The following is a 14,374-nucleotide window of genomic DNA, read 5'->3' on the forward strand; positions in this document are numbered from 1 at the left end:
TTTAGATTATATCTTAATTTCCTAACTATTCAGTACGTAGTTACTTGAGTTTGAATGAGTTCAGCATATCATCACTATACTTATATATATCCTTTAGGCAAATACAAGTTTTCTTTTATTCAGCAGTTACAAATTAAGACAAATACCATCATACATATTACAAAAGAATCATCAAACATTACATTAGAATTAAGATAATTGAATTGAACCGGGAGCTGCAATTTTAAACAAAAAATAAGTTAACAGTTTGTACAGCATGTTTGATAGTTTTAATTTCATCATGTGCTCAAATACATTAACAAAAACAATTAGATAAACTCATAAATCTGTTAACTGCCGAAACATTTTTTTCTGATCACCAAATAAGTATTTTCTTATCAAAGGATCTGCAAAAAAGGGCTGATTCAATGAATAGGAACGGTAAGAATACTTAATTCATAGGTATATTTTTTTCTTCCCTGGGAGTTGCTTTTAGTACATAATGCTAGAAATGGTGGGTAATTTCCAAATGTCACTGAATATCTTGTTCAGCAAAGCAGCTCAGGTAATAGTGATAGCAATGAAGAGTTAAATGTTTTCACTTAAGGTGGTAAGATGGAAAATTATGTCCCTGAAAGCTGAATAAGCAATGACTTTATAATTTTTCATTCTCAAAATACACAGTGTATATAAAATAACTCTGTATATACTGTATCTGTTTATGTCAGTTGATATATTGATTGATAGTCCAGTCTCAGATGTGCATGGTGAGATGAAAACACATTGATTCACTCTAAGGAGTCTGGGCAAGGCTGCACTCATATGCTTAAAAGCTTAGGTTAAGCAGATACAATATTTATGCTATGTAAAACTGATGCAAATATATAACAATGCATTTATATATAATAAAGAATATTTCAGGTATATTTCCCATTCATGTGGCAGTCATGCAAACCTCTTTGCTTAATCGAGCTGGGGAAAAAGGGGAACTCATTGAACTCATGCTGTTATTTAATCTTTTGCTAGTTAAATATATTTATATTGGGGTGGCTGTGGCTCAGGAGGTTCAGCACAGCAGGTCATCTATTAATGGTTTGACCTCGGCATGTCAAGTATCCTTGACCAAGATACTGAATGCCAAGTTGCTCCCAATGCTTTCATCAGAGTGTTAGGAAACATTTTCTGATCCTTAAACTTGGGTTACCATAAATATTTGTATTGGTTTCCATGTCATTGTAGTGATGATCCAAGCACCAAAAGGCCACTTGACTCAATTTGAAGTAATTTCCAAGCTGCTGTGGTGAAATAAACTAACGTCCACCATGGCCAATACCTTTAACACTTTATCATCTAATTCTTAAAAAACAAACAAACAAAAAAACAGACAAATCTGAGAGAATGACTGAAAGCCAAATTCACAGTGCAAAAACAGATAAAAACACGACACTACCATCAGAACCAAAAACCACACGGTTGAAAGATCTGTGTGGCTTCCTCCTGGCTCTAATTCTCTCCACCTGTGCTCTCAATGCGTTTCCTACATAGGGCAATGTAAAACCCATTCCCCGTGGTGCTCAAGTGACACTACTGCATAAACAAACAACAAAATACACTTTGAATGAGATCGAATCTAATTTAGATAATTATCTGTCCAACACTTTATTTGTTTCAGCTCCAGTCAAAGACTACAATAGTTTGGAATTGCTTTCTAAAAACATTCAATGCTCATGCCTTGTTTTGGGGAAGAAAACATGATGAAAATTTTCGCATAGGTCCTTTAATTTCTCAACCTGGACTCTCACCAAATTCCACTGAGTGTAAACCAAACCTTAAATATATTTATGCATGCACAGCTGCTCCATAAAATCGTATTTTAGTAGTGGTTCACCCTTTTGAAGTGTAGCGTGATTCCAAAGTATAAAATAGCATTTACAGATGTGTTTGTTAAGAGGGTCACTGGGCAAGACACTGAGCATGGAAAAATACAACTGCAGTATTGTTTTACATCTAAATTTAGTCTTGACAGTCTTAACCACAGCATATGTTTTCTTTTTTAATACAAGTGTTATTGACTGAATATAGTTTCCCCTGAATTTTTCTGCGAGCCTGTAGGGATCAAAATCTTTTATGCCGCTCTGTGGGTTGAGAGGCATTCCACTGGAAATGGTAAACATTCCCATTGGATTAATTACCAACTCCTTTTCCTCTGTTCTGTCTGTTTCTTGTCAGAATGGAGGTTAACAGTGGAATGAACTTTGGTCCACATGTAGAGAGTTTGCCTGTCAGGTCTCATAAAGCGCGAGGAGGCGAGTAGGACCAGGTGTTGGTGGATTGTTGAACAAATGAAAAGTTGGATGTCTGAAAGAAGAGGTCAGATTAGGTAAAAGGGACAAGTTCCAGCATCTTGTAGTTGTTTGTAGTTTTATCTCTTGTACAGATCTTTGAAGTTTTTACAAAAGTGTTATTGCAAGTTTGAAACTTTCTATGTCTATCTTGCATTGTTTGTGAGTAGTCTTTTTTTAAACCTAACTTATAAGAAAACAGGTGCGTTGTTGGGATTCTGATGTTGTCCGATATGTTATAGAGGTTTGTGGCTTGAATTTTCAACTTGCATTATTGCTATTTTAATCATCTACACCTTACCAGACAGTATAATACACATAAAAATTGACAATAATATCAGCACAAAAACTTTACTTTAAAATTGCAATGGCAATGTGCTGTTGTGTCACCAAAGACGGTGGGATTCACTCACTGGAAACAATGACTTTGATATTGGGATCAAATAACAGATAGGTACATTTACAGCTGCTACAATGGCTGAAAATTATAAATAACCGAAACTAGCTAATTTCGACAATTATCTGTTTATGTTTAAACTCTACCTTCCAAGAAAACAGGTGATTTTGATGGTGCACAATATCCTATACATGTTAATGGCTTGCATATTCAACATGCATTGCTAGCAATTATAAATTCCAGACATAAGCCTCCACTAACAGCTACTCTCATTACACTCAGTGTTATTCAAACAGGCACACAGAGTTCACTTGAGCAGTCCACCCAGGTGTAACATCCACCTTATAATCTAAAAACAACACTGCACATTCCTTTTGCCTTCATTTTAAACAACGTGAGACGAAGGGATGTCACGATACCCAACTTGACACCCAGTTTGATAGCAAAAGAAAATGATTATCCTGCCTACTTAAATGTGCACTGCATAGCATTAACCACTGCAAACATTTAAGCCTATGGAACGTGGGGGATTTTGTAACAGCAATGTCAGCTGTCTCAAAAGATAACACATTCAGACTAATATTGGATGAAGTTGTTGAATTGAAGCACATTCACCTTTTTAATTATTTGTTTTTACCATTTAAATCCAAACAGATTTGGATGCTGGACTTTCTGGTGCTTTCCTAAATTGGAAGTATTTCCTCCCCTGATCTGAAAAGCATGATAGCATTGTTTGCATACTGCCTTTAGGAAATAAGTTATCCCCCTGCACCTTAATGCCTTGGTTATCTATGCATCGGAGTTCAGGTTCAAGTTACTGTATTTGTACTGGCAGACAGCTTTAGCCTCTCAAGACCTCGAAATGAGACTTTGGAAACCAGTGGCTGACGTCACAGTAGCTATGTCCATCTTTTATACTATGAACTTTCCCTGTGCCTGTGGTCATCCATCAGCATGTAAAGATACAACAGACTACTTGTAGCCATATACTACCCCATTCTGCTTACAGTACCTATGATAGACAGAAAATATTTTGTGGTCAGAATTACGGTACTTTAAGGTATCACAAATATGGGTTCTGACAGCATCTCTGTTGAGATCTACCTCATTAATTGTTGCTATGCTGAGATCACCAAGGCTACAGAGCAGAAGGATAATTATCAGGTAAATTTGGTGTCCATCTGCAAAATGAGTGACTCACAGGTGATTCAAATGTGCTATTTGTCCCCAAATTCTTTGCTATTAAAAGATACAGAAGAGCACCTCATGTGGTATAAAATGGTCTTCTGTACTTTAGAAGTCATGGCAGATGGCTGCCCCTCCCTGAGCATGTTTTTGATGGAGTTTTCTTCTAGTTAAAAGGGAGTTTTTACTTCCCACTGTCACCAAGTGCTTGTTCAAGGGGGGTAATTCGATTATTGCAGGGTCTTTACCTTACAATATAAAGCAGATTTGGTGCTATATAATTAAAATCAAGTTAAATTGAATTGGATAAGTAATATAGTTTATGTGGGTTTGTACTCTTTTGAACTCATCTCTACCACCACAAACAGAAAAACCAGTCACTGTGAATTAAACTAGTATTTCATGACATCTTCTTCCCCATTCCATGCAACTTACTGACAAGTTAGTGCTGTATTCAAGATCTCTGGATCTCTTTTATCACAAAATCTGTCAGCAAGACGGATTAATATTTCACAAAAATAAGAAGAATAATCAACATAAAGGAACATAGACAGACATAAAACACTTGATAAAAGAGAACAGAGAAACTGAATTTAATTGACTGGAAGATTAGTATTAGAAAGCTTAAAACAAAGGGGAAAAAGAACAGTAGCAGGGAAAATGCTGAAATGCACACAAGGATCTCTTCAGAATTATTTTTACTCACATGGGTATAAATTTTCTAAAGTTAGATAATAAGTTACAGACACATCACATCGAAGTTCATCCTGATAAATTATTCATTTGAAACTGCTGTGCTAACGCTGCACTGTTTTGCATATGCCCCTCAAGTTTGAAACACCATTTTATCCACACACATACACCTTAATTGTTTATTGTGTTAAAGACAGAGCTCTTCAAATAAAACCATCATCCCTTGTTCAGGGTTTGATGTAAAGTATACTCCCATCATAAGACACATGACCTGTCACTTTCCCTGTTATCATTTTCAGGCCTAGTTTATCCTCATCATTTGTGTTCTGTTTGGAGCCCAGAACAGCTCTTCACAGCATATCCATTACCACAATCAATAATTTAAATAGGAGCCATTGTTTTTCTCTGCTTTTTAATGACGCCATCATAAGCACTTATTCACCTCAGAAGGTGCTGCCACTGAAATTAAAATAATGAATAAAAGATAAGATAGTGGAAAGTGCTGAACTGGGATTCCAGCTGTCTGAGATCCCAGCTGAGAAGCAGTTATGAATGCAGGGCAGAGGCCACGTTTCTCACCACCCTCCTCGGGGGTGAGAGCGGCTGATGGTTGTGTTTGTTAATTTGACCCTGTGTGCTCATTGGTCAGGCTGAGGTCAGATTGACTTCCTGGGGATTAGATTCTGATCTTTTGGGCCACAGAGTGTGTGATCCGGATGAATGTGATGGATGACTTCTCCTTGGGTAATATGACAAATGAATCCAGTCTAAGCCACAGTGAATACAGATCTTCTCCTTGTTTTTCTTATGTGTGCTTGTAATTTACATGATTGAACTGGGCCACAGACCTTTGGGGGTGCTGGAGAAGGAGTGACATATCTGACAGGTCAGGGTGCTCCTGCTCACTCTATTATCAGACATCTTTGTGGCACACTGTAGACATGCAATATAATACAATCCCCTTTTCCAAGTGTTGTCTTGTAATCCCAAACTATACTAAGGAGTAATTTCATGGTTCAGTAGATAGCTTTGGTTCTCACTTTATTTGCACTAACCAGCCTTTTTCAGTTGCTTTCAAATAAACACATCAAAGTTAAAGCTAATAATTCTCTTTTTGCCACGTTATGAGCATTTATTACATTTAAATTGTTGTTTTTAGAAAAATATATTAATATGGGTAAAAAGGTTCACCGTCTGTTTTTACAGATTCTAACACTCAACAGCATATTAGCTCTACTGTTGTTTACTCAGATTGCATAGAAAATATGTGGACATAGCCATGGTGAGGTCAAATCCAAAAGCTATAGGGCGCAAAACTGTTAAGCTAAGTGGGTTAAAAATGTCTCTAGTGCCATTATCAGTCAAATTACTAAATGGTAATAGGTGCAATTGTGGGGTACCTTATATGAGTTGCTTCCCTCAGTTGTCCAAAGTAAATTTCTCCCAAGAGAACTCTGAGTATAGTCGCTGCTCCTCCACATTGAAAGGAGACAGCTAAGGGCGACACATGTTAACCCTCTCAGGCTCAAATTAAGTTTTTGTTGCTAATGCACAAAAGAATACCTGCAGTGGTACTTCTGAGTAAAAGAAAACTCATAAAATATGTATGTGGGGTAATCAGGTTGTTAGCTTCTAACTGTTGCAAATCTGCAACGCCTGCCTTGAGAGGGTTAAGGAGCTGAAACTCCTAAACCCTTTATCCAATTTGAATGTTGATACCCTCAAATGAAAGCTGAAAGGCTACATATTATGCCCATGTCCATTATCTAATTATAATTGGAATATGTTTTAGTAAACAGGTAACAAAACAAAACTTGTGTCAGTGTCTAAATATGTATGAACCTAACTGCATCGGCTGGCCTGGGAACCCCTAGACTTTTCCCTGGATAAGCTTATCCATTGATAATGTCCCAGATAATGTTTATCTGATTTTTACTGCAATGCAAACATCTTAAAGTACATTTAAAAAATAACAAAGAAATCAAAATGTTTGCATACAAAATATAATACTATTCCCTTGACCATAAATACTATCCAGAGAGTGAGCCGCCTTGGGGGACGTTTGAGCTTTCCGAGTGCTTCTTGTTGATTTCTGTTTTTGGACTTCACTGATCAAGCCCTCCTTGTCCATGGGGCTGCACACCCACGTATCTTCAATAATGAGTAATTACATCTGATAAGGAGTTTAATACATAATAACATCAAGCGAGGAAATTTTTCACGTGTTGGAGCTTGGCGTTCCTTTCATCTAATGCCATAGGGATACTCAACAAACCAGAAAGTAATGTCATTTATTTTTCCTTCTCATCTTTATCATGTGTTTGTGCATACAGATGTCTGATAAGTATTAGTAAGTTAATGGCCTCAGGTTAGTAACTGCAAGTAAAAAAAATTGGAAGGGTGAACTAAACAGAAAAAAGAATTATTTGTGTTAATTTTATGTATACTATTATAAATCCAATTTTTAATATACATAAATGTGCATATTAGGTAGTTCCATAGTGTAGTGGTTTACAAATTTTCCTAACAAGTAAAAGATCCCAAGAAGTGGCACAAATCCCTGGAGTGTTGTATCCGGAACGGGATCTGGTGTTAAAAACATGTGACACCTCTTGAATAAAGGAGCAATTAAATGAAATCAGTTTGGCTTTAAAGCCAAAGTTGTCTGAGGAAAGAATTCATCAATATTCATGTGTTTCATCAATGCCTCCAAAGGTTTTGATCATGTAAATCAATAGAAAATTGTTAAAATCGAGTCAAAGAGGGATATGTCTGTACATACATACAAGAAACATCAGATAATATACACCAAATACATATACTGTATTACTCCTAACATACATTAGCATACATCACGTTACAATAACAGAAATCACTAAAAATATTCCAACGTTACCCTAAGGATGCTTAGTGATAAATATCACTAAGTAGTGTAAGTTACTAAGTAAGTAAGTCACGAAGTAAGTCACGCAGTAAGTAAGTACTAGATTATACATTTCCCAGGCATTATAAAAAATACCTATGTAAACAACTCTATATACAACTTATATGTTTGGATGAATTATAGGAAAGCAAAGTTTATGGAAACCTAATATAACTTAAAGATGTTGTTATAAGAGATAGTTATTGCAAGAGAAATGTTTGTAGCTGCTCGAGTCAGTACATTTTGTGTAATACCGTATTAAGAAAAATTAGTAAGAAACATCATGTCACTGCTTCTGAGAATGAGATCAGTGGTTTAATGGATATTAGTATAGTTTGAAAAAACCCACACTGTCCTACTTCCAGTAACCCACAGTCTCACACAATTTAGCAGAAGCAGGTTGTTAAACCAGGAAAACAAAATGTTACACAACATTTTCAGGTTTGAAGCCTTGCTATTTTTTTAAACACTCATCTGTAGATTTATAGACAACATGTTAATGGAAAATTAATATTTAAATATGAGACACATGCATAATTTATTATAAGAGAGCTTCTGTCCCTTTATATCACCCTGGCAGAATAAAAAAGCCCCAGCACAGAAGGAGGCAGTGTCATTGTCACCAGCAGCTATTTATCACAATTCCAATATGACCAATCAAGCATTTGCCGCAGTGTCACATGTCAGAGAGCATTTAATGGCTGTACCACCCTGGCAGTGGCCTCATGCTGAACTTTAATTATTGTGAGTGGCCTGGTTGAAAAACGTTTTTTTTTTTCAGCTGACACAGCAACTACAATTCCTTTCTTCTTCCATCTTACTACTTCTATCACATTCTTCCCCTGCCAGTACTTCCTGTGTTTTTGGTGGACTTCAACCAAATTCAACTTCCTGTCTCTTGGAAATGTTAAGAGAGGTGAGGCAGTAAGAAGAACCAGATGGTTTCACAGATGTGAACGTACAGTAAATTCACGTTTTCAGCTTCTATTGGCTTTTATAGTCAACTTATCAGCTGTTTTTGTACAAAACACCACAACAGGAAGTTGCCTGGAGTCTGCAGGCAAGTAGGCTCATTAGCTGTCTCCTCTGTTCTTCTGTTTTTTTGCTTATTTTGTAAGTGGTCCTAAAAGGGAAATGACTTTATAATGGTGTGTGGACAGGATCGTCCCTGAATGATAAACCGTTTCTTCACTATAACAATGGATAGTTGGAATCAGCCTGTCGAGAGCACTTCTGGGTAGCTGCCCAGAAGGACTCTCTGGACAGAATGTGCTGTTCTGTTCTCAAGGTCTCTCAAGTGACTCCACTGCAGGGTTTGCAGTCCACTCTGTCATACTGTTTTCATGTTTTATTTTTCTCTGCACCTTGAGCAATGCAATGGTATTGAGCTCTCTGGCTCTGTTGCCGCAGAGGAAAGCTGGCAGTAGATTTCATTTTTATGGTATTGTCATATTCCACTTATGTTCATCTATTTTTATACCTCCATGCTGTCGATGGCCATGGCTAGAGGCATTATGTCTTTGGGATTGTTTCGGGACTGTACATTACTCTGCCATCCATTCATTAGTCCATCCATTCTAATAAATTTGAGATATTGTTGATAGCTTCTAAATGTTCTTTACATCTGCAACAACCCTTCACTTGGACTGAACTGATTAGATTTTGGTGCACATAGTAACCCAAAAAAAAGCCTTATAAAATACACACATGTTACACTTGGTGTGATTGTGTTCAATTTAGTTTTTGTTTATAAAGCACCGAATCACAACAAGTCACCTGAAGGCACTTTATATGATAAAGTAAAGACCCTAGAATAATATAGAACAAACCCCAACAGTCAAATGAGCCTCTATGAGGAAGTATTTGGTGACAGTGGGAAGGAAAAACTCCCTTTTAACAGGAAGAAGACAGGACAAAAGACAACTCATTTATGCCATATTCACTGGAAAATCTATGTGATTCAATGATGATTGATAATACTTTATAAGCCACAGATTCAAAGGTGAACATTACTTCCTCCTCTTTATTTTGGCTGCTCTGTTTAGAGGTCGCCACAGGAGATGACCTGCCTGACACTAGGCTCCCAACGTATCCAGACTTGGGACCGGCAGTAGGAGTACAGTGGCTTGTGTCCCACAACCGAGCCCTGGAGCTATATTCAAAGGTCAACTTTAGTGCATCATCATACTGTTGGCCATTATTCACCATAGCCTCAGAACAGAAGTGGAAGAAATGTCCAGATTTTTCATCATTTTGAATTTGTGAAACTAATATTCGGTGCCCACGTATTACATGTCTTTGAAGGCATCTTTACATGTATGTTTGGATTTACATGGCTGTAAAGTGCAACTTGACTTGTTGGCAGAGGCGGTACTATATAGGGAGATTATATAAGGACCAACACTACAAGAGAATATAAATGTTTGCTTTCTTCCTTCTATCTTGATTTATTCCTTCATCACCCACATTTCTGATTGAACACTTGATTATGGATTGGGTTTCCGGTGACTAATAAATGCTTGAGGATTCAACCATTTTTCATTGAGTCTTTCTGGTGATATGAATCGGGCTCGCCTGAGCTTATCAACTGACCCTGTGCAAAACCTCATATAGCATTTCGCTTCACTGCATCCCAGCCACGAGTGCAACTTCTAATCTGCCTGTTGCTTCTCCAGATAAGTGAAGTTTTAGCTATCGTGCAGTGTAAACAGCACTGAATATTAAAAGATAGTCTGACATTTTAAGAACGCCCGGAGACACAAGAGGACACAAACATATACTCGGCCAACTTATCTTGCGGAACATCTTCAAGAGTTTCTTGCACAATGTTTCAAAGAGAAAGCATTTCCTCTGAAAATGGGTTAGTGCTAAACCCAGTAGAAACAAGGCCTTTTAATCTTCTCCATGAGTCAAAAATGAAGACAGCGATGGTATTTTAAACGTTTCCTGTGAGTTCTCCGTAGCCTGAGAAAGCACTACTGGTTTGCTTTGAATCAAAACAAAGACGGCCCATCAGCAGGCCAGCAATTAATTTCCACCATTTGAAATGTCAGAGAGCTGAGGAAGTAGGACAGTGCACTCTCTGCTACACAGACTGTTTCTCCAGCCAGGTATAACAATAATTCCTTGCTGTGGTTTGAGCAATGAATGGTTAAAGGGCTGTTGAGTGTTTTTGTCATTCGCTTTCTCTAAGAATGAGACCAAAACGCATGGACATGTTGCTTTTGTGTCACCACTTTTCCATTTTTTGTGTGTGTGCAAAATCAATACCAAAGAAAGCAAATTTTCATCTTCAGAACATTAGAAAAGCTGTAGCATAGCCTGTTTAAATTTGATTTGCTACAGCCAATAGCGTGATAGTGATCGCCAACAATAGATTCAGATTGGCCAAAAAATGAGTTACACACAGCAACTTTTCACACAAAGAAACATTTTTGTATTGACAGAAATAAACACAAAGAAAATAATTGTTTGTGAAAGAAGGGAAAGTACAAAAGAGAATAGCAATTAACTGCTGGTGTGAGGAGGGCTGTTTTTTTCCAGAGCCGGGATGGGAAGCTTGGAGGAAAGCAGACAGCAGACTTTAAACAAATCAGCCTGATTGGCTGTGCTGATATGTCCCTAAATGACAGGGTAGATAGTATGGAGAGGCCTCGCTTTCATGAGTTATTAAGACTGTGGCCAATTCCATTTGTACCACACAGGGAAGGAGCCGTCAGCGCAGCACGTACACCACTACTACTGAGGCTTATGTATTCAAAGTTAATTACAGTTATTATGAATTTGAGTTATCTGTGTGGTTATGTGTTTGATCTTTCCAGCCAAACCAGTTTCCTGACCTGCGGTCTCCCTACATGAGTGATATTTCATTTCTCAGTGCCAATTTCAAATAAAATCTGAAACTACTGGTGATATTGATTGTGCGATAATAATTTATTAAATATTTAGTGATCATTATTAATTTTACAAAGCACGAAATCGTATTATCAAATTTATCCTGTCTTATTATTCTGTGGTTTGAAAAAGACCTGAAAATGAAGTACTGATGCACGCACAAAAAGCTTTTCAACAGGTTTTATACTAGAACACGCACACAAATGGTTTTATACTATATTGCACTCAAATCTGTTCTATTCAGATAGATGCACACAATTTTTTTTTATTCATAGCTAAAACATCTCAGCCTAGTCTGATATCAAGTTTTATCTTTAAAAAACACACACACAGTCATTTGCATTACATTTGAGTAAAGACATATTTGCAGATGAGATTTCTTTCTTCAAAAGAGGTTTAGTCTCACTACTCACAAGCTGCAGGGCATTGGAGCCCGATCAATAGGACTCTTAGGACAGATACCAATATTTGTCAATTAAAAAAAAAAAAAATCCAATATTTCTTATGCCATTTTTCTTCTTCTTTTAAAGACATGAAACATAAACAGATTTCCATAATATTTATTTGTATTTTTTTTTTTTTTATTTATGCTTCACGCGATTCTGCTCAGCTGGTTGTTGTGTCTGTGGCGTTTCAAACATGTGTGCTGCCAAGGGAAGCTGGTGAACAAACTATGCAAAGTCAACACCCATAATAATATTGATGATTGAAGGGTGTTTCTCTTATTTATAGATGTCAGTACAGATAGATATCAGCAGTAAAACTATACCTAGATTTTTGTGTTTCCTCTTTAAATTTGTTTGGTTGACTTTTGTTGTTGGTGCAACACAGTATCAGTACACTGAATTTAATAGGAAGAATTGAACTGAATAGCTAGTGGCCAGATAATAGTTTAAGATTTTTTAATGCTTAATATAGATTAATTACACATTATTGAAAGAATTATTACTAATGCTTTAAAACTTAGTTGCAAAAAAACTTTTCAGCTACTTTCTTACAGGCAGTGTTCAGAGGCATTAAGGATGCTAAAGGTGGAAAAATGAATGTGACGGGTGGCCTTCAGTGCAGATAGTCTTCAAATCCATGCTTTAATTATTACAGATTTAAAGGTTTATCAGCTGAAAAAGGTAGATGATGCAACTTTGTGTTCTCTTTGTCCACTGCCCTCTACACATATTTCAGTTCCAGTTAAGCTATTTCATCATACTTGATGGACAGGAGCAACATATTTGCTTTATGAGTATAGCAGATTTGTCAAGCTGCCAGTCACCCACTGCTACAGCTAGCTGACTGATTGATTTAGATGCAACTTCCCTTGAGAGTGACATTGTTGTGTCAATGACACCGTCCCTTATTTGCTTTTGCATTTTCCATCCATCTGTTTTACCTGTCTCGATCTCTCTTCATATGTAACCCTCATGCACCATTTTTCTTTGCCTTCATCCTTGTAGTCTTTGCCATGACCCCCAATTGACTGATAAAGGAACAGAACAGAGTGATACAGAAGAGTGATATGCTCATCAACAGTAATCAGCGGGCTTGTTAGGTCTAATTCTGTAAATGTCATCCTAACTTTAGTGCTGTGATTATAGTGTACAATCCTTTAACTGAAGAATCTATCGATTAAGATCCATTATTTTGCTGGCGTAAAGCAAAAACATATTTTACATCTGCGTCTTTCTTTTCCAAACTGAAGGTACTGTCAGGTGAACTTCTTGTAGGTTGGAAAGGAACCTTTTCAGAGCAGAGCTTGTTATTTCGACACCTGTTTCCTAGAAAGACTGTTGCTGTGGGGTGAACCTGATGGCCCAGCGGGGGGTAAATGACATTGCTTGAGCAGGGAGGCAGTCACTCCGTCTTCTTATCAGCTCTGCCTGCAAGCTGCTGGAATATAGAGCTGCAATGGGTAGCTGGGGGTAGACAATATCAGCAGCTGTGAGGACGAGCAATGACTCACTTCCACGGTGCCCTTATCTTATGATGTATGCGAGCAAGAGCAGGAATGGCATACATCAGCTTCAACTGCATGGGTATAATATATATATATATATGCAGCTCCAAGTGTGAAGATGGGAAACATTTCCAAAGCCTTCAGCTATAAAATCATTCTGCTCACCCTTTTAAAAAGTATCCTTTTTGTCATCCTGCTGTATTTTGTTCAGAGCAAATCATTATGGCTTACCTTTAGACACAAAGAAAACCTCAAGGATAAAACCAGAAGGTAGTACTGCGAGAGCATTATCTTTAAAGATCAACATTTCTTTCACCCTTTAGACATTGGCGTTCTTTTTTATCTGCAGGTGAGTGTTGATCCAAGTGACTTCACAGTGAGGAATACTATTTTCTGATAATATAATCCCTCCTGTGGTCCAGGCCCGGCTGCGTATCTCTTATATCTATGTCCCTCCCCGTGAGAGCCTCATAGTTTCTGGGCTGAATGTCTCTCTCATCCTTATCGTTTCTTCCATATTGTGATTCCAATGCACAGGAAGGATGGGAGGATGGACAATGAGTAGAGCGCTGCTGTAATGTCTGATTGAAACAGGAAGTTTAAGAAGTCATTCCAATTAGTTACATTTTTCTCATGATTATACCGCTTTGTTGAGGTAGAAATGTTGACATTTTGTGAGCTGCTGCAATTTTATATTTTCTTCGTATTCACAGCAGGTAATTACAATATAGCAACTAGAGATGGCACGATACCACTTTTTTATGTCCGATACCGATACCGATATCATAAATTTGGATATCTGCCGATACCGATATGAATCCGATATAGTGTTTTTTAATCAACAAAACTGTTTTTTAAAATATCTTGCTGCATTTTGCAAGTCTGCAAGTTCATACTCAAGTTTAAAACAACAACTACACTAAAGCTATTCTGTTATACCTGTATACAAAAAAAATATTTCATAGTTCAGCAATACTGATCAATCTAATAAACTTAGACCTACACCATCC

At 37.2% G+C, this 14,374-nt stretch overlaps 1 long non-coding RNA gene across 1 annotated transcript in view; it reads right to left on the reverse strand.

Moving 5' to 3' along the window:
- Positions 1 to 325: 325 nt before the first annotated feature.
- LOC113028295 (uncharacterized) overlaps positions 326 to 14,374 on the reverse strand; it is a 34,165-nt gene continuing 20,116 nt past the window's right edge. Inside the window, exon 4 of the long non-coding RNA XR_003273222.1 lies at positions 326 to 2,337. This is a non-coding gene — a long non-coding RNA (uncharacterized LOC113028295). The remainder of the gene's footprint in view (positions 2,338 to 14,374) is intronic.

This window comes from Astatotilapia calliptera, chromosome 8, assembly GCF_900246225.1.
Source record: "Astatotilapia calliptera chromosome 8, fAstCal1.2, whole genome shotgun sequence".
Classification (NCBI taxonomy): Eukaryota; Metazoa; Chordata; class Actinopteri; order Cichliformes; family Cichlidae; genus Astatotilapia; species Astatotilapia calliptera.